The sequence below is a fragment of the Anas platyrhynchos genome, chromosome 1 (genome assembly GCF_047663525.1).
Source record: "Anas platyrhynchos isolate ZD024472 breed Pekin duck chromosome 1, IASCAAS_PekinDuck_T2T, whole genome shotgun sequence".
In the NCBI taxonomy this organism is placed as follows: domain Eukaryota; kingdom Metazoa; phylum Chordata; class Aves; order Anseriformes; family Anatidae; genus Anas; species Anas platyrhynchos.
In genome coordinates, this window is record NC_092587.1 from 95,298,155 (window position 1) to 95,317,901 (window position 19,747).

Here is a 19,747-nt window from a genome sequence, read left to right on the forward strand (position 1 = left end):
TAATAATAAATAATAATAATAATAATAATAAAGATACTGGAAACTGGATTTCTTGAAAGCCCAGTATGGTCAGTCCTGACTTCTTGAAAGTCCAGCAGTTACTGCAAAGGCCACAATCAAATGCCAGGCACTCTTCAAAATCAAACCTCATCTACGGGTATAAAATACTGCAGTAGAAATGTACGCGGGACCCAACTGCAATAAAATAAAAAATGAGTAGTTGCAGAAGAAAAAAATCTTTAAAAGAAAAACTTTAAACTTAATAACCTGACCCAGCACCTTACTTTTCTTTGTCGGAAAACTACTGAAAGGTTTCTCAGGCAAAGGAAGAACTTAACTTAAACTATGGTTTCCTTGTAGTTCAGAAGGCTTTATCACAGGTGTCAATACAGACAACATAACTCAGTCTGTGCTTTTCCTTGAACAGACTTCATTTCAAACTTACTAATATTTGCAAATCTAGAACTTTCTAGGAACTATAAACTCATTCTAAACAGTAAGCAAGCAAGTGAAGTCAGTCAGACTGCTTTAAAAATTGGAAAATCCATTTGCCAATAATCACTCCTTCTTTCTTTTTGTCCCTGTGCATAATCTTAGCAAAGAATTATAGAAATGAATACCTGAAATAAGATTAGTTTATTGGAGCAATGCAGCTTTATGAGTACCTTATAAATAGGTGAAATCTCCCCAACAAGAAAAAAACTGCTTGCAGAAATGGGTGGAGACAAAAATAAAACGGACAACCTAATTAATGTCAGTTATGATGACTTTAAATGCCCTGACATCCTTATTATTTTGGCCATACTTTGCTCAGCATGGAAACAACCACTGATTTTAATCTCCTTTTACCACGGCTCGTCTGGGTTCATGCATATATGAAAAAGCACAGTTACATTTTTACTCCCACCATGAAGCTCAGAAATCCTACTAGGAACAGAAATCCCTCTCACAGGTAGGTTGGCATTGCTCCCAACTAACAGAAGTACGCTGGCATGAGACTCAAACATACAGTCTGAACTGAAGAGATATTCAGAAAGGAGATGGTCTTACTCTTCCCTTACCTGCATACAGCAATGTATTTCTTTGCTGGAGAAATAATGAAGTGCCTGGAGGAAGACCTCTTCAGCAAAAAACATAGCCTCATTGGCAGCAGTTTCTTCATTTCTTCCCAAGCACTCTAATTACACCTTGGTCAGTTCTTACTCTAAACAACAAACGCAACTCAAAGCACACCATGCTTAACAGCTTTCTTTGGGATTTAAAAACAAAAACAACACAAAAACAAAACAAAACAAAACAAACAAAAAAAAACAACACGGTATTTCCAACTTGCATTTAAGTTTTTTTTTTTCTGCAGTAACATTTTTCTGTAGCTAGACTTCGACAATTTCATGTTATGCAATAAAGTTGTTTTTCTGCTTAAAATTAAAAAGTCATTATTGATAATCTGGCAAATGCTTCAGAATTCCTTATTGCTATACTATGTCACCTACTGGCCCCCAGCAAATGGCTTCTTTTAGAAGGCATTTTCTTTTATTGAGGTCAAAGCTAGAAAAATTCCACAGCAGTCAAAAATGTTCTACCCATACCACAGTGGACATTTCTATGAGCATTACTGAAAATTAACAAAGGGTAATAGTTTTATTTGTCTTGCAAAAGCAGTATAGTATTCTACATTACAGGACACAGGTGTTCTGGCAACAACACTCAAACTGCAAAAGTATATGTAACTGATTGCAGGGAGACACGTATATTAACTTTTACAGGAATTTTCCATACAAGTCCTTCTGAATTTCTTTTGCTCCTAGAGAGTTCACATTGTAATTAAGAATCAGCAATGAAATACAAAACAATATAAAGAATTATAGCAGTAATTAATGTCATTGCTTTCAAGCTGAAAAAAAAAAAAAAGTAATTTGTTAATGAAAATCACTACTGGATAACAGTAGCTGTTAACAGAAAGAATTGTTATAATAAATTACACTTCATAAATGAATATTTATTAGAAAAGCCCTCCTAATCCACACGTGTCACATTTTATCAGTAAAATGAACACAGTAGTTTAGCCAAGACATCCAATAGTCCGGTTTCTACTATCCACACATAAACAAGCCCTTATGTGACATAATCACAAATAATCACAACATATTTGGGAAACCTGTGGTAGGAAATGCTCTGGGACAAAATCCTCTCTGGGAGAGGCCTCCAGTTGCTCTAGGGCTCCCAGCAGTCTGCTGCTGAGAGGAGAGGGCTGGGCATGCTGGCAGGTCTCAGGACAGCTTGGGATCCATTTGTCTTGCAACTTCATATTAGATTATACAGCATTATCACAGCATCAGGGTAAGCGGCATAACAGTTCCCTAGGGCGGTTCACATCTAGCTTCCCCAGAACAGCGCACAGCTCAGACACCACCAACTGGGCAATCCCAAAACAAATCACTGGCTTAGTCTCTCGCATGGAGAGTACTCTTCGGACATACCCCTTGCCTACTGCTGCACAGTCCTGGCACAAAGCTGCGACAGTTGTCATTAAAACCCTGCAGGAGATGGCACACTGCAGACCTTTGGGAGCAGAGGGAAGGAGCGGTGCAGCTGCTAGAGACTCTACAGGATCCCCTATTTCATGTTGTGGCCCAGGTCCTGAATTCAAAGATTGTACAAAGAATAGCAAGAAACTGAACAAACTACAGAAAGGCCTTGTTTGTGGAAACTCAGACCACTCTTGCAGATGTGCTTTATGGGAAGGTTATTGGCCTGCAAGGTTTTTGGCTTTGCCAATCAAAAGACTATCCTACTGAATGCATTTGGAAAAAAAAAAAAAAAGTTTCTTACAAAAGATATGTATCAATAAGTTACACGAAACAAGGGGAGCTCTAGTGCTAACGAACCCTGGGCAGTACTTTTGCAAAAATTGAAAATACCACCTGAGAAAAAAAAAAATAAGCTGGCAAGAAGAATAAAAAAGTTTAACTACTGCCTTAGTCATTTCAAAGCTGATTGGTAATGTGATAGATGAACTAATACCTTGTTTTCATTGTATACATTGATATATATGCTAGTTGTATCATTAGTCATGGTGTTTGTGAAGCTTTCTTTGGCACCGTACAACTCCATTCAGAAGCATTTTGAGGTTTCCCCAATGACTCCAGTCAGACCCACGGTACAACCTCATTAGACTAGGAAAGATAGAAAAGGGCAGACAGAAATGAGAGACACAACCAATGATACAGGCATGACAAATAATACCGAGTACCAAAACAGAGGGAAAAGATTTTTCAAAAGTATATTCCTTCCTAAGCTCCAAAAAAGTAAGTTATTTAGATATAAGTGTCTAACAATTGGCAAAAAAAAAAAAAAAAAAAAAAGGAAAAAAAAAAAAACAAACAAAAAAACAATCTCTACAAAATTTCATGTATTAAGTCTGTGACACACACAAAAAATTATATATAAATAAATAAAAGACATTCTATTCCTTAGCAACATTGTACAAAGTTGGCAACAGTAACAGGATATAGGGATTTCAAAATCCAAAAAATAAAAATAAAAATAAAAAATAAAAGTCAGACTAGTCACTGTATGTGTCAGCATGTGTACTTAGTGACTTGTATCTTCTGGACATGAGCTAAAGGTGACATGTTAACTGTCTAATATTCCATACAGAAACAAATGATAAAATACAACATATAATGAGCTGCGAGATAATAAGTGGATCAACTGTATAACTGCATTTAGTGGGCATCTATCTAGCTACATATTGCAAAACCTTCATAAAAAGAAAAGTAATCACAAAGGTGACAAAACCAAAAATCTACCAAACAAACAAAAAACATACCTCATTCAACAGGATAAGATATATCCTTTTTGTAAATAAAAGCCACCTCAAAATCCTTGGATGTAGCTTCATTTTCTGCTCCATAGAGGGCTTTTCTTTTCTGCTCTTGGTTTTGGCATGTGTTGAGGTACTGCATGTTCTGTGGAGAGCAAGAGATTTGCAACATAGATTGAAGCACAAAATACAGTTTAAAACATATTCACTTACACAATAAAAGTGCACAGATATTCAGACTGTTTCAGCTGCACAACATTTCTGTAGTTCAGTCTTGATCTTGACCTTTATTCAAGCATGAGCATGCACTGCTTTAATTACTTGCATTCACCAATTGTGTATTTATTTTAATTTTAGTGCTACCACTACCTTTTGTCTTCAACTTGAAAAGCAAAAATACAAGTTTCTAGAGATCTAGCTCTTGTTCAGCCAGGTGCTCTTCTGCATGCTTACCTTCATGCACTATTATTACATTCAGAGTTTCAGAAGAGGACTGTTCTTCTAGCCCTGTGAGCCTTTACCCAATTACAAATTGAAAATCACTACAGAGGACTGTCACTGTTTTCATCAGCTATGCATTTCACTCTATATTTAAGAATGAATCCAGTTGTCTTGAATGCTTATCAACTGTTATTCCCTCAAAAAAACACATGCCACAGATCTCAGAGACAAGATTCATGATACTGATTAAAGCATATTGTTTACAGTCCATAAACACTTTTTTTTCTGATGGTTTCATCATAAGGTAATTCCATTCTAGGAGTGTAATTAACATATTTTCCAGGGCTCATTAATCTTTATTTATTCATTCAGTGAACACGAACCATATCTATTAAAAGAAAAATCAAGACATGAACTTTAATTTAAACCACTATTTTACTAATTGTGTTTAAGTTTAGGAAAGCCTAATACATAATCCTAAAATCAGTTTTCCCTTTCTTTATATTTAATTTACAAAAAAGCCTTTGAATAAAAAACGTCCTCTATAAGACCTAGTCTCCTCCCCTTACTTTGACTGCAGTCAGTACCAGTGAATTTTTACAAGTCAAAGTAGGCTTTATGTCCAACAAGTTTGTTTCCTTATGAAACCACCACAGTGCATCAGAAAACAAGGTGGTGGGTTTTGTTGTTTTTATTTGTTTGTTTCATTGTTGAAGCACCCATGACATAAACAGGGCTTCTTTGTATAAGTTTGTTTTATTATTATGGAAAAATTGCAGGAAGATCTTTCAAAAGATGAAAAAACATCAGGCAGATGCAGATTGATACACAAGAAGCTTCACAAAGTAACACATCAGTGGAGTTCACCAGGACAGCATAAAAATATCATAACCACTGTCAAGTTTTTCAGGCATCAAAAGGAAGGATTCTTAAGAGAAGAGGAAGAGCAACTTAAGAACAGTGATGATACTTCAGGTGTTACAAAGCATGTACAAATGCAAGTGTATTAAAAATCTGTTCTGAATGGCTGCCTATTTCAATAGTTCTGCAGCATCTCAAACACACCAGTGTTGCATGGGTATGTGAATCATTTCTTTTTAAATCAAAGGGAATTATCAACAGCCAGAAATTTGGTATTATCAGTTAAGAAGTTTTCTGTGTGAAGCATTTCAACAGCTGCTAATTACTATAAAAACAAAATCCAAACAACAGCAATGATAACAACAAAGAAAAGCCACAAACTGCTTGTGGACAGCAAAAAGGAAAGAGTAAATTAATTAGTTTTTCACACTGTTGTGGTTTAAACCAGCAGGCAGCTCAGCCCAACACAGCTGCTCATGCACTTGCCCCAGTTGGGAGTGGGAGAAGAATCAGGGAGTTAAAAGTGCAAGAACTCATGGACTGAAATGAAGACAGTTTACTAGGTGAAGCAAAAGCCATGCACATAAGCAAAGAAAAACCTCACCTGGTACTGAAGTCAAAAAGGACAATGAATTTACAGGTGATTTTACAGCTGGATGGGAAGGAGGATGAATTAAAAAGGCAGAGTGGTCTACTTCCTTATGCATTCGTGTACTTCATTCAATCTTGTGTCTAAGAAATTAGTTGTAGGAATTTATTTGCTACTTCCCACCACCAGGCAGGTGCTCAGCCACTCCCAGGACAGCAGAGTTCATCATGCAGAATAGTTTCTTGGGAAGACAAATACCATCACTCTGCACATCCCCCACTTCCTCCTCCTTTCACTCAACTTACATTGCTGAGCATGACTCTACATGACATAGGACATCCCGTTGGGCAGCCTGGGCCAGCTGTCTTGGCTGTGTCCCCTCTTAGCTCCTGGTGTGCCCCCAGCCTCCTTGCCAGAACTAAAAAGTCCTTGGTTCTGTGTAAGCACCGCTCTGCAACAACTACAGACATCAATGTGCTATCACCATTATTTTCATCAAAAATCGAAGACACTACATTGTGTTTCCTCTATGAAGAAAATTAACTCTGTCCGAGCCAAAACCATCACACACACAAACGCACACATTTTCAGTGTTTAATCCTTCTCTGCAATTAAGAGGCTGGGACAACATGCAGAATGGGTGAATACATTCATTCTCTTATAGCCATAGCAAAAAATAACAAGCAAATAATAATAAATTAAATGAGGTGTAAAATGAGATCTATAATTAATGGGTTTTCTGCTGACCATTTAAGTGGCAGTATTATTTTAAATGTTATTTTCACAGAATGTCAGGCTCTGACATACAATATATCAAATACAAAGTTAATTGCATGAGAATATAAATTAACAGGCATTTCCGAATGACAAAAAGTAAACACTGCCAAGACAGAAATTAATGAAATACTATCAATAAAATGTCAAAGTTTTTCTTTCACATAAGGGAAAAAAATGTCTTGCAACCACTGTTTTACAAGTTCAGCAGATATTTTATTTAGAGGCAGACCTCTTTCAGACAGTATTTACAAGTAACAGCTTGCCTATCTATCTGTGGAAATTAAAGAACTAAAGGTACTAGCTGCCCTCAACTAAAATGCATTTCTCCACTCAGAGAAATGAGTTTAAAATGTAAAACTTAATATACTAGATGAGTAAGCCCAAATCTGAAATATGAATCATTCAACACTTCCACTGAAACAGTAATTGGTAATTTCTTTAGGAAAGAGATCATCTCTTTGTTCAATGTTTAAATAACTTTCAATACTCTGAATTTTTGATCCCTGGTATTTTAATTTAAACAATAATAATCTGTTTAAAAATGGAGAAAATCTTGTACTTGGTTCATTTATGATACCAAAAAAAAAAAGAAAAAGAAAAAGAAAAATACAGAAAAATGTTCATCTGACGTTAGTCTAAAACACTATTTTGTGATCTTTGGGATTGACACAAACTGTTCATCTCTGTTCTGTTTGGTTTCAACATCACAAGTCTCCTAAAATAAAATGATAATAATAAAAAAGTAATCAAAACCAAAATTGTTTAAGATATAAATTATATTTTTACAACATGGGTTTACTGAAATCAGACCAAAGTTATAAAACACTTGCATTACATGCATTTTTGATTTAACAAAGATAATTTTGGCCGAAGAATTTTGTTTCACAAGAATATGTGTCCATTTTCTAGACATCCTGAAAACACTATCAACATGTAGGGGGGAGTTGTTTGTTTGTTTGTTTGCTTTCTCTTACATAGTTCTCAAGTTCTGTCAATTTTCACGTGAATAGTATTTTCAGAATAGGAGTTTCATCCTTCCTGAAACACAGGTATCCCCAAGACAGATCACGTACACAAACAGGAATGTACGGTCAGTAGATTATTAGAGAGGTTTTAACAAATTTGAAATGAGACTCCAAATCAGCAGTTTTCCACACAGCTCTAAAACCAGGAGTTCTGGCTATGAAAGGGGCATGAATCCTTTTTCACTGCATTCAGCTCCTCATCTCTCCCTAAAGTCAGTGGATACAGGAAATTATTTGCTCTCAAAATAACAACTTGGGTGGTGTTATTTTCTTTACTGACTTAGCTCACGTGATCTTCCTCAGACAACACTTCTTTTTGATTGTTCTTTTTTAGCACACATTTGTGTGTGACCTAAAGGGTCAAACAGACTTCATCAGGGGAATGGGGGGGATAATTTGCCAGTTTCTTTCAGGGACAGAGCATAAAGCCTAAAAAAATTAATGCAAATAGAGAGCACTCGGCACCTCACAGGAGTTATTCAGCAGTCCCCTGCACCACACTGCATGAAGAAAAATGATTTTAGGTATCTCAGAAGAACAGAAACCAATCTTTGAAAACATTTCTTTAAAAATGTTAAATAGGTTAGCCAGATAGGCAACAAAACAAAAAATATATACAAGGCTTTTAAAAGTGGTCGGAATAGCATCTCTGTCCTGTAAACAGTGTACAGAAAGAGACAGAAAAGGGAAATGCTATAATCTTAATGAGCAATGGCGTAACAAGGATATAGCATTTGAGCATCTTCTGCACCCTATTGCTTAAATTTGGAAAGTTACACATCAGAAGTTTATCTGTTCACAACAGCTGGCTTTCAGAAATACATTTAAGCTGTCAGAGCAGTCTCAGCTGTTACTACTTTACCTAGTGTCTCTTCAGTAACACAAACACACCAGTAAGTGTGAGGTGGAGCAGGAAGAACAAAACTGTGTGGATAATGTATTGGTTATTAACATGCAGTGTCCTTGGAGCATAAAAGCCCAAATTAACACTTAACGCCATGTATTATGAATGTTGCTCAAAAGCTATGATGTAGGAGAGACTGAGAAACAACAGTGTGCAGTGACAAAACCTTGAAGCACTGTTTTCTCTATATATTTATGTACTTCATTTGCTGCTATATTAATCATTATTGCAGCTCTTTATTTTCAACTAAAGTTTTCCTTAAATAAGCTGAGCCAGTAAGAATCCTTCTACACATCAGGCAGTGCACAAGCACATCTAAAAAAAAAATAAAAAAAAAAATCTTCATTTTAAAGAATCTCAGGAAAAAAAAAATAGCTCAGTATTCTCATGGTTCATAGACAATAATCAATAACATATTATTCCTTTACCAATTCAATTCTTTCCTTTTTTAATATTATATATTTTTTATGAGTTCACTTTCAGTGCTGGTTTTCCTTTCTCACTTTTTTTTTTTTTTTGTCATTGTTCAGAGCTTTGTGAGTCTTTCCTTTTAAACAGAACTAGACATTGATAACTTTATCAGATTTTGCAAAGGGTTCTAGCCAAAACCAACCTGCATTTATGGTGGATACGCTAAAGGTTGAGAATAGTGCTTCTCAAGTCTTTGGCTTCAAGACAAATGCCGTTCTGACTAGAACAAACCTTAAAGTGTAGAATGAATCTACCTGCAGGTCAGCTTTGTTTTGTGGCCAGTACTACTGTTGACTGTGCCTTCAAAAACCATGCTATAGGCATATAAAACTGAAAAAGAAGCTAAAATGCATAAGAGTGGAAACTCTAGTGTTCTCTCTTTGTTTTGATGGTTAAGATGTTACTAGTCCTTGCAGTATAAAATGGTCCTGTTATTTCAAGTATATCAACCCTCCCAATACACTAAGCAAAGCTGTTATTATTTTGGCTATTATTCTCTTGAATTTTGACCTACTCCATTGAGTTTTTGATGTTTAAGAAATAAGTTCTCTATCCAAGAAGATAAAAAAAAAAAAAAAGTTAATTAATCACTAACAAGTTGATTCAACTGACCGTGTCTGTGGGAGAGAGTGACAGGGGAGAAAGATCAGTTGAAACTTCTGCCTGAAAAATCTAAATTGGATAGAAAATAAAATGAAATTAAAAAAAATGCACTGGCAAAAACAGAACAATGAAAGACACCATCAAAATAGATACAATTACTTACAAATAAATGAGGTTTATTGTTTCTGATCAAAATTCATCATTCTGAAATCATTTTGTTCCTATTCTGAAAGTACGCAAACAAAGCTATTATGATTCCTTTTTACTGCAGGATAAAAAATACAATACCTCTATAATTGCAGCAATTTAATTTTTTTGTTCTGTTTGAGATTGCATATTGTAAACCAACTTTCCAAGTAAGTGAGAGATTGATGCCACTTGTATTTGAAACTTATTGGGACACCATTTTAAGAACCAGGAAACTGCAAAAGACTTCTAAAAACACAACCCCTCATCAGAGTCTCAAGAATCTACTTTGGACATTTTTCAAAAGAAAGCAAGTCCCATCTCAAAAGATTTTGGTCAAAAATAATAATATAGATTCATTGCTCATTTTCCTAACCTTCATGTTAGTTACTACTTCAGAGCTGAAAATGAACTACACATATCTTTCACCAACTTTAAAATAATTTCCTTTGATGCACTTCTCCAACTGTCTTAAAAAATAAAATTCATAGTGTCTTCTCACCTTTCTTAACTTGCAAGTCTCAAACACAATGACACCTTGCAGAAATTACACAATGCAATTACTAACACCTATTTTCCTCTCCCTCCATTTGTAGGCAATTGGCCAAAAATTCATGAGACAAGACAACAGCAGTCCGCAAGTGTTTTTTATTTGTTTAAATTTGTTTAAATGTTTATTTGGATATACCATCACCCTCCATCCTGGTATGCAATTCCCTTTGCTCTCCAAGCAGCGTTAATACTGCTTTCCATGTTTTGTATGATCAGCAACAAGAACAAATCTATTTCACTGGTTCTCTCCTTTTGGAGTAAGACTTCCTTGACTAACTTATTCCTTGTATTTGCAGTTTCCTTTCTGTCCATTTTCTCCAGCTTCCAAAAAAGCAGAATATTGCTCCCAAACTTCTGTTGTGAAAGTTATGCAGGGTTTGTTCCTAGCCTTCACATGAACAGATGCCCTAAACTCATTCCTATCCAGGGGTGATCTTCACCCTAAAGCATAGGCTTTATGCCACTCTGGTAGTTTATACCAAATACTCTAGAAATTAAAATAGATACCATTATTACTTCTACTAATTATACCAAATTATACCATGCATTGTGGCACTAAGCTACGCACATCTTACTGTGTGAACTATGACAATTTAATATGCTTGCTCAAATGTAGTTTTCTGTATGACACACTTTCTGTATGACATTTTCTGTATGTATTAGTGTTTCATATGGACATGAGTACAGCATTTAAAAAACAAATAATTCTGTACAAGTAACAAATGTAGTATTTAAACTAGGGTGGAAGGAGAAAGACATTGAAGACTGTGGTAAATGTACTGATCAGGGATCTTGTAAAATTCACATCACTGGTATTTTGATAGACATTTCTGTAGAGCAATTTGACACATTTAAATTAATCCATTTTCAGGCAGAACGTTTCATTACTTTCTCTCTGTAGCCCATAAGTAAAGCTTTCAAATTTCATCTGCCTTTTCAGTTTATTGATCATACACCACCTCATCCTAATTTAGAAAAGCAAGTAAGTATGAACACAGGACCGGTGAGCCAGAAGTATGACATGCTGATGCTTTACTAGACCAAAGTAAACTTAAGTGTGTGTTAGAAGTAAATTTGTGAATTGGAACTCTAAGTGAAAAGCTTATGCAGCTCTTAGTTAATGCTGACATCAACCTGAACACAACCCTTCTGAATTTTAAGGAAATTCAGCAGCTGTCAGTAAAAAAGATTTCCCCTGCTGACTCAGTGCTTTGGCCATTGTTAGACCTTCTTCAAGTGGACTACCTAAAACTAATCACATGCTGTTCAACCATGTGCAGCCATCTCCACTCCACCTCTTTCCTACATCAAGCAAGGTCCCCAGAGAAGAAAAGAGATGGCAATAAGACCATAAAATAGCTAAAAATCAGTCAAAGGTATTAAGTGGAGAATTTCCTCTGAGTTTATCAGCAAGATACCACACAGACAGACTGAAAAAAAAAAAAAAAAAAAAAAAAAAAAAAAAAAAGTAAAACAAAATAACGAATTCAAAGAGCACAGAAAGAAAGTCCTCAGAGAAGATGAGACAGCCTAGAGGGAAGTGCCAACCATATAAAGGTCACTCAGTTTCCCCGTGTAGATTAAGAATGTAGGAAGAAATGTAATGAAAGGGAGGATTTGGAATATGGGATAGTAATGGAGTTGAATTTCACTCCCCTTACACACACACACACACAAAAAAAAAAGGCCAAATTTTTCCATATGTTTGAAACTGTCATGAGAGTCCTGTGGGACTCTGAACTCTCCCTGATATCCTGTTGCAGGCCAGAGGTCTCCTGGCAAACGGTGGCCACAGGAAGATTCTTCACACACACAAGGCCACAGCTAATACTTCCTGCAGTGTCTACACACACTTTTACTGCTCTAGTACCCTACTGCTAGTCACTGACCACGAATTAAAAACTTGTCAAGAAGCCCCACACCCTGAAGAATGGAATGGCTCACTGTTTATAATTTCCTTTATTGATAGACAAAACTTCTTAGCAGAAGAATGAGTTCAACCTATGTTTTTAAGCAACAATGGAAGGAAACGATCAAGTGATTAAAACAGAAAAATGATTTAATAACTTATTCAACCATGAGAATATCTTTTTTAAACTATCAAATAAAAACCCTAAATACTTATACTTTTCACATAAATGAAAACTAGAGGCCAAGAGTGTCTGATTTCCTCACACACATACACACACAGCTTTATGACTTTTTTCAGAGATCTAGGCCTATATCAACCACTAAAGCTTCTTTCTTCAGAATTCTCATGCTTGCCAATGCAGTCAGAAGTGAGAATTGGTAGAAAACCATTTAAACATTTGCATAGGATAAGCTGTGATACAAATTTAGGCTATAAAAATTTACCTTAATCCTCACTTCCATCTGTGCACCTGAAAGTTTGTGCACATACTATTGGTGTGCAAAAGCAAAACATCCTTCTACAAGATCATAAAAATGCTAAAGAAATCACGTGTGCTTATATCATGCATCTGAAATTGCCTGTACATCCAATGAAATAACTTGCAGATGTGAAGCACAGTAACACGCACTGGTGAAACCCAAAGTGAGTGAGGAAAGAGAGGTGGAATGAGAGAAACTGCAGCATTGCAAAGTATCCCACAGAACAAATGATCCTGTGCATGCGTTAGTGCTGAAGACCTCTTATTTCCCCACATAACACTCAAAGCACAGCTTTGTATACAACAGACATTTTTAAATACAAGATGAGCAAACAACTGTTATGACTCACAACTATTTTTCTCTGTACAGTTACTTTAGTGGAGCCCATGCCAAACATAGAAGAATGCAGGAAGGAAAGTTGCAAAATAGTCACACCTACTCCTGGAAGTGTCTTTCCGTAGCAATTTCTGCAATACTAGGAAAAGCTATTTTTATATTTAGGTCATATTTCAATCTCTTGTTTTCTGTTTGCAGTATGATTCCTTGATGTACTTCCATTTATCATTTAATTTGGCAGATACTAGCAACAAAGGAATTTTCCTACTAATTTGAATAATATTTAGTATATTACTACAGTAGGTAATAGTTTCTCTTGTAATCTGATTTAATTCTTTCCAATTTGCAAATTTAAAAAGTAAAGCAGACAGGGTAGATCATGGTTGTCATGTCACTTCCCAAATATAATTTACATTTTTCTCTTTACATACATCTTTAATAGTCAATTTCCTTTTTCCTATACATATTTTAGTGTGAAAATGTTTGCCATCAATATTAAAGAATGAATTATCTGCATAGTCATGTACACAGCTAACAGAATTACCTCAAATTCCATCCATTACTCTCAAATTTAATAACCAATATCCATTTTGCTTCCATATTTTAATATTAAGTTGCTAGCTTAGCTGCTCACAGAAATAGATCCTTTTCAGTACCTTTTTGGTACTGAAAACAGAACTGAAAAAAAAAAAGTTTTAAATTTTGAGATGTTTAAGTATTTATAAAACAAATCTTGAAAGCACTGTCTACAACACAAACGTATTATGTTTTAAATGACTTGTTCTCCAAAGTTAAATATCTCGTAAGATATTTTAGAAATACCCTTTAGCTCTGAATTGTAGTGATCCACACTTGTAGGTGGCACCCAAATAATTTAAACTCACCATATATAGATCTGCAACTTCTCATCCTGCAACTGTACCAGAAAATACACAGAAAAGCGGATGTGTTGAACAGAATTGTAGTTATTTGTTGTCATTCTATATTCTTGTGACCGAAAGTGTGCCCATATAGAATGAAGACAGGAGAAAATTCCAAATTTGTACTGTTGACAGAGTTTTTCATGGAACATCAGAATCATTGCTAAAATTATAATAATGATAATAGTGTGTGATAAAAAATAATAATAATAATAATCAGGTGCCACATCATTTGTAGGCTTTTTTTTTTTTAGTCCTTATTTGGCAGCTATGCCAATTTAACTCAGTGTTAGGATATGACCTCTCTAATGCTTCTTATAACAAAAAGAGGTCACGTAATCTTGGCCTATGTTGTTGTGGTGATAAGCTTAACAAATCAAGCAACATCTTCTACTTCTGTGTTAAATATTGCAGCCCTCAGTAACTGTGTTTTACATCTGTACAATGCCACAGAGCAGCTGAAGTGAAAAAAATAAATAAAAATCTGTATTTTTTGACTCAAGGGAAGTCACCAGTAATGAGCAAAATAAAACCATACTTTTAACAAAGAAGCAAAGAGAGAACAGTCTCTGTGAGTGCAGGATAATATAATGAGTTAACCAGCAATCTAGAAATAGTTTTCAATTTGTTAAAAAAAAAAAAAAAAAATAATAATAATATGTAAGTTGATAAAATAGTTTTGCCCTCAACAGGGGGGTTAAAACTTTTTTAAAGATCCTACAGGTGCTGGAACAATGGAGTCATATGACTCTACTGCTTGCGATTGATTCACAACTGGAAAACACAATGAAAGTAGCAGCCTGGTAAAGTTTCACAATCAGAAAATAGAAAGCACAAGATGGCAGCTTTCTGAAAGCTGTTCCCTGCAGCCTCCCCCGAGCCTCCCGCAGGTCCCTAGCTTGTGGCAACTGGCCAAGCACCAGCAGTAACACAGCAGCATATACCTGTCACGCAGGCTACACACCGGGCTGAATTACTGTGTTTTACAACAGCCTAACCTTTAAGGCACCTAAATGCTTCCTCTAACACTTCCCCGTTCTACCTGCTAGGCCTCAGCTTTCCAATGAAAGTTGACACTCTGTTTGCCAGGTCTTCCCTAATTATTTTTTGACAACACTGACATGGCCTGCTAAGAGCTGGTCCTCCTGCAGCAGCTGTTATGTCAGAACCTCCTCTGAAAGAAAGGGGATGCAAATTCAGGCCCCCTCCTTTTACAGAGGGCAGACTGACCCTGGCCCTTTATCATAGGTAAAATCTTTACCACCTACCCACTGTGTCCACACCAAACCAAGGCAGCTCTTCTTCCCAGTGCTCATGGAGATGTCTTCTCTCTTAACATATGAATAAACAGTATCTATTCTCCCTTATTATTCTATGACTCTATAGTGTTCTGGTCCTGTAAGTTTGTCTTAAAGTGAAATGATACTTCATCTGTGCCTTCTCACACATGCAGCCCAATGTCCAGGCACGTTTCCCTATTTTTCAGACATGCACTAATACCAACAATGTAGCTGTTCAGGCAGAAACCCAGACCTCAAAAAGAAATTCAAAAAAGAGAACACTATTCTGATGTCTGACTTTTTAAGCAGAAAGCATGCTGTAGGGCCATACCTAATTCATAAGAAGAGCTGGACACCTGAAATGGGACTCATCAAAGGACACTACACTTGCAGACAGCTGCCTGAGCCAACTTGCAGAGAAATATTAAAAAAATACATAAAAAAAAAAATAAGTATGTGTTAAAATATTACACCTTAAATTACAGAACCTTAAAAAATTCCCTCTACTTGAGATGCACAGGCTGGAACTTGCCCTCAAGACTGATACCTCGTCCTTTCAAAAATAATTCAGTGGAATGATAATGGTGCTGGCTGCCTTTCTGAACACAGCAAGTGATAGTGAGGCTGCTTCTTCTACCCTTTTTTTATTCAGCAGTTTGATGGCTAAAGTCAGGAAGTTTTATTCATTTCATGTTCATAATCAGGTAATGAGAAATGGGGCCACTGATGCAACTAGTGTTGCACCTAATCTCTTAGGTGAAGGTTTCTAAGCTTTCTTTGACCCAGGGTCATGCCCATTCCATCTTCCTGTAAGACCTGGTGGATTTTGTTTTACATATAATGCTGTCTCCAAGAAGAGGAACAGCAAATACCTCAAGACACAGTACAAGTTAACTAGTTGTTCTTACACCAGGTGGGAGATGGATTTGAATTTCTGGCCAGATGAAGAACATCTGGGCCTTCCTTACCTGGGAAGGAATCCTAACCACCAGACTTCAGAATGAAAATAAACTACCAGTGCTGTTCCTTCATTCATGCTTTCACAAGACTGAATGCAGTACTTTCACAAGAATGAATGTAGCATTCCAACTACTACACACAGAACCCCAAACATATTACACCCATTGCAGGGGAACAATTATATGTAAGACAGATGCAATGCTGGACAGCCCTTGTCAATACATATGTTCTTTGGCCTACAAAATAGCCCCAATTTCTGTAGTCAAGGAGCCTACACATCACCTACATCTACATATAACTTTGATGCCAACAAGGTTATGAGTTTATTATGGTTTTACAACATGGCATTCATAACATAATTTTGGGTGACAGAGAAGTTCTTTAAATAAAATGGTTCATGCTATTTAATGCACCCATTTAGTCAGCTGTACTAAAAACAAAACCAAAACAAAAAAAAAGAAAGGCCCAAAAGCAGAGGATAGGAAGGATAAGTTGGACACATTGGAAGCAAAGCAGAAGGAAAAGAAAATGGAATACTCGGAAGAAAAAAACATGGGATAAGCTTAACAGTGATTTTAGTCTACGCAGCGTTGAAAAAACTGTCTAAATTTTCATCTGCTTTGCCATTATTAGAACATGGCAAGATAAGACAGGACAGAGCTGCTTAAGGCCATTGAGTCCAACGGCCACAATCCACAATTATCGGTAACAGATGCCAAGTCCAATAAACTCAGCGGGAATTACCACTGCCATCTGCAAGATAACACTTTTTTTTCCTATCTCCACAAGGTAAATGTTTTCCCCCCATTTTTTTTTCAAGAATCTTAACAATGAAAGAAGACCAAAACACTTGAAAAACCATGTATAGGAGCAAAGTATGCTGCTGTGAAAAAGCAGGGTGAAACAAAACTTACAGATTTATTGTGTTAAAAGCAACATAACAGTGAAGCATTTTTACACTACTAATTGATTTCTACTAGTTTTCTAGTTTTATACTTTTGACAAACTTTCACTGTTGAATTTTAAGCTGTCTCCAGGTCAGGTGCTTGCTTTAGGCAATTGGAATTCAACCTTTTACCCACTGCAAGAGACAACAACCATCTGTTGATAAGTGTTTTCTGTGGTTCATCCAATGCATGTTTAGCGCGTAGCACCATTTCCTCAAGGAAACTAATGAGTCAGAATCAGGGGATTAGGGAACCAATGCTTATGAATTCAGATTTGAGTAGTTGTGTTATATACAAAAGCAACTATTAAGCATGAGCCTTAATACAAATTTTGAAGTGAAAATTCCAAGGCTCCAAAAAGAGCCAGAATCTTAAAAATAAGACTTACAATCCTAACTTTATTGGAATGCTTTTGAAAGGCCTAATCATCCATGAATTAATCTGAGTACTGATATATGACTTAAAGACCCAAAAATGAGACACTAAAGAAAACACATTAGGACATACATTAGAAAGCGGCAGGAGACAGAAAAGAAAATGTACAAGACCTGCAGCAGAATTGGAGAGACAGGGAAGTTAAGAAAAATAGTAATAAGATCAGGGAAGGTGTATGTTCTTTATCCTTCATGCCTTTTCAGTGTTTGTATTTATGACTGGAAATGACTTACTAGGTTGGAAAAGTTCCAGCATTGGTGGTGGCTCTCATAACACCACATGGTTTATGGCCTGCTGGGCAAAACGAGGGTCAATGGCCTCCTTGATTTTCCTGTATTCAGAGACTGCTTCCTGGTGATGTGCACATTCAGTCTTCAAGCAGGAAGAATTCCACATGCTTCATAAATCTTGAATTAGCTGCTGTACTGGAGGGGCTTTTTTATTACTGTTAGAATGCTCTCAACAAAGCTGTCAGCAATAGTGCAGGCCACCAAGATATTTCTTGTTATAAAACATGCAGGAGAGATCTAGAGGCATGTCTGTCCAGTAATAATTCTGAGCCTGTGACTGTAAATTGCTCATTTCATTACACAGAGTTGAGAATTGTACTGACTAGATGAGACTTCACAACCCTCCCCTAGAACTTAGAAAAATGGGCCATAGAAGTCTCACTAATAGCTATCCAGCTACTTCAAATTGGGGTGCATTTGAACGTGTTTGTAGATGTAAATGTATAAAAACATGTATACTTGTGTGTATTTTGTATTATCTTAGACTATTAGGCTTCCACAAGAATCATGTTAATGTACACCTTGCTCTGCTGACAGCATTCAGTTGTCAGACTCATGACTAACAACCTAGCACATATAAATTAAACACAATTCATGCCCTGCCATGTCTTATTTATTATCACAGTACACTAAGACAGTATGCTGAAATACGTGAGAATAGTAATTTATTCTAAGAAATATATGAATGCTCTTTTCATATCAAATTTGCTTGCAAGTATTTTCAACTAACTGTAAAGATGCACACACAGACCATCTTAATAAACTGAGACAACTGACAAACCGAGGACAAAAAGCTCTGCAGCATTAAACACAGGAAAGAAACCCAGAACCCAAGAAGAAACAGAAAACAAAACACTGAGTCCACAAAGACAGCAACAAAGAAGGAAAGACAAAGATAATGCTGTGTTTATGCAGAAACAGAAAATCTGATTCAACTGGGAAAAAGTCCAAAACAGACAGCTGACCTTGTGTGATATATTCAAGCAAAACCGCAGAAAATCTGATTCCCTATTGTTTCTGAGAGATGATTTACCAGTAACACCTTCAAAAGCTCAGCACTGTGTTATTAAAGATAAAGGCTTTGTGTTTCATCTGCTTTGTGCGATGGTTCTGCTGTAAAATAGCCTACTAACCAAAAGGTAATGTCACAGGGTGCACAAACAGGAAAGTGAAAAAGAGGCAGTGCTGCATCACCTAGTCTAACTGGTTGTGAACAGGCACTGATGAAGCATGGGAAAACTCTAAGAATCATAACAATGCCAAATTCAGTCGGAAAACAGAGATCAGGGTTCAAAGAGTACTTACCAAATTTACCAAATTAAGAAACACTAACCCAAAGGAAATTGAGTGCAAAAATTTGCAGTGACCAGCAGAAAGCAGGGAATCAACAAGAAATAGCCAGAGTGCAGAATAAGGAGCGATGAGAGGTACAAATACACTGTAACACTTTCACAAATAAAAAAAATAAAAAAAATAAAAAAAGTAAAAAAGGAATGAACCTATTAGTTTTATCTGGTAGATACCTGCAGTCCTAAAGCAGATATGAAAAGATAAAATGAGAAGTCTGAGAAGCAGCTGTACAGCAGGGGGGAAAAAAAAAAAAAAAAGGAAGAGCAGTAGATTGTGATTTTGAATCTGCAACAAAATGCTGGAGGATTGGGGGCTGCAGAACACTATCTCTGTACATTTTTCAAACATTCATGACATGCAAATTTCCAGAAGTTTCCACATAAAACTTATCCTTATAAAACATTTAGAGCAATGCATGGAGCTAAATAATTTATAAATCTTCACTCATAAAATGCTAAAAGTAGGCCAATGCAGAAACAGGTTTGCTCTGTTTTGACAGTCTTTTCCTTGACTTTCATCTTTTTCCAGCAGCACAACTCCCTCACCCACATGAGGTGCAATACTGAGAATCTCCATCCCTCCACTTTCTGCTTAAATTTCCTT

General features: G+C 36.2%; 1 long non-coding RNA gene across 1 annotated transcript; it reads right to left on the reverse strand.

Annotated features, from left to right (window-relative positions):
* Positions 1-1,384: 1,384 nt before the first annotated feature.
* Positions 1,385-6,172, reverse strand: LOC110352359 (uncharacterized). The gene is made up of 3 exons (XR_002401238.4): positions 6,023-6,172; positions 3,833-3,971; positions 1,385-3,176 (listed from the first exon to the last, which is right to left on the reverse strand). It is a non-coding gene; the product is annotated as an uncharacterized lncRNA (long non-coding RNA).
* Positions 6,173-19,747: the final 13,575 nt, after the last annotated feature.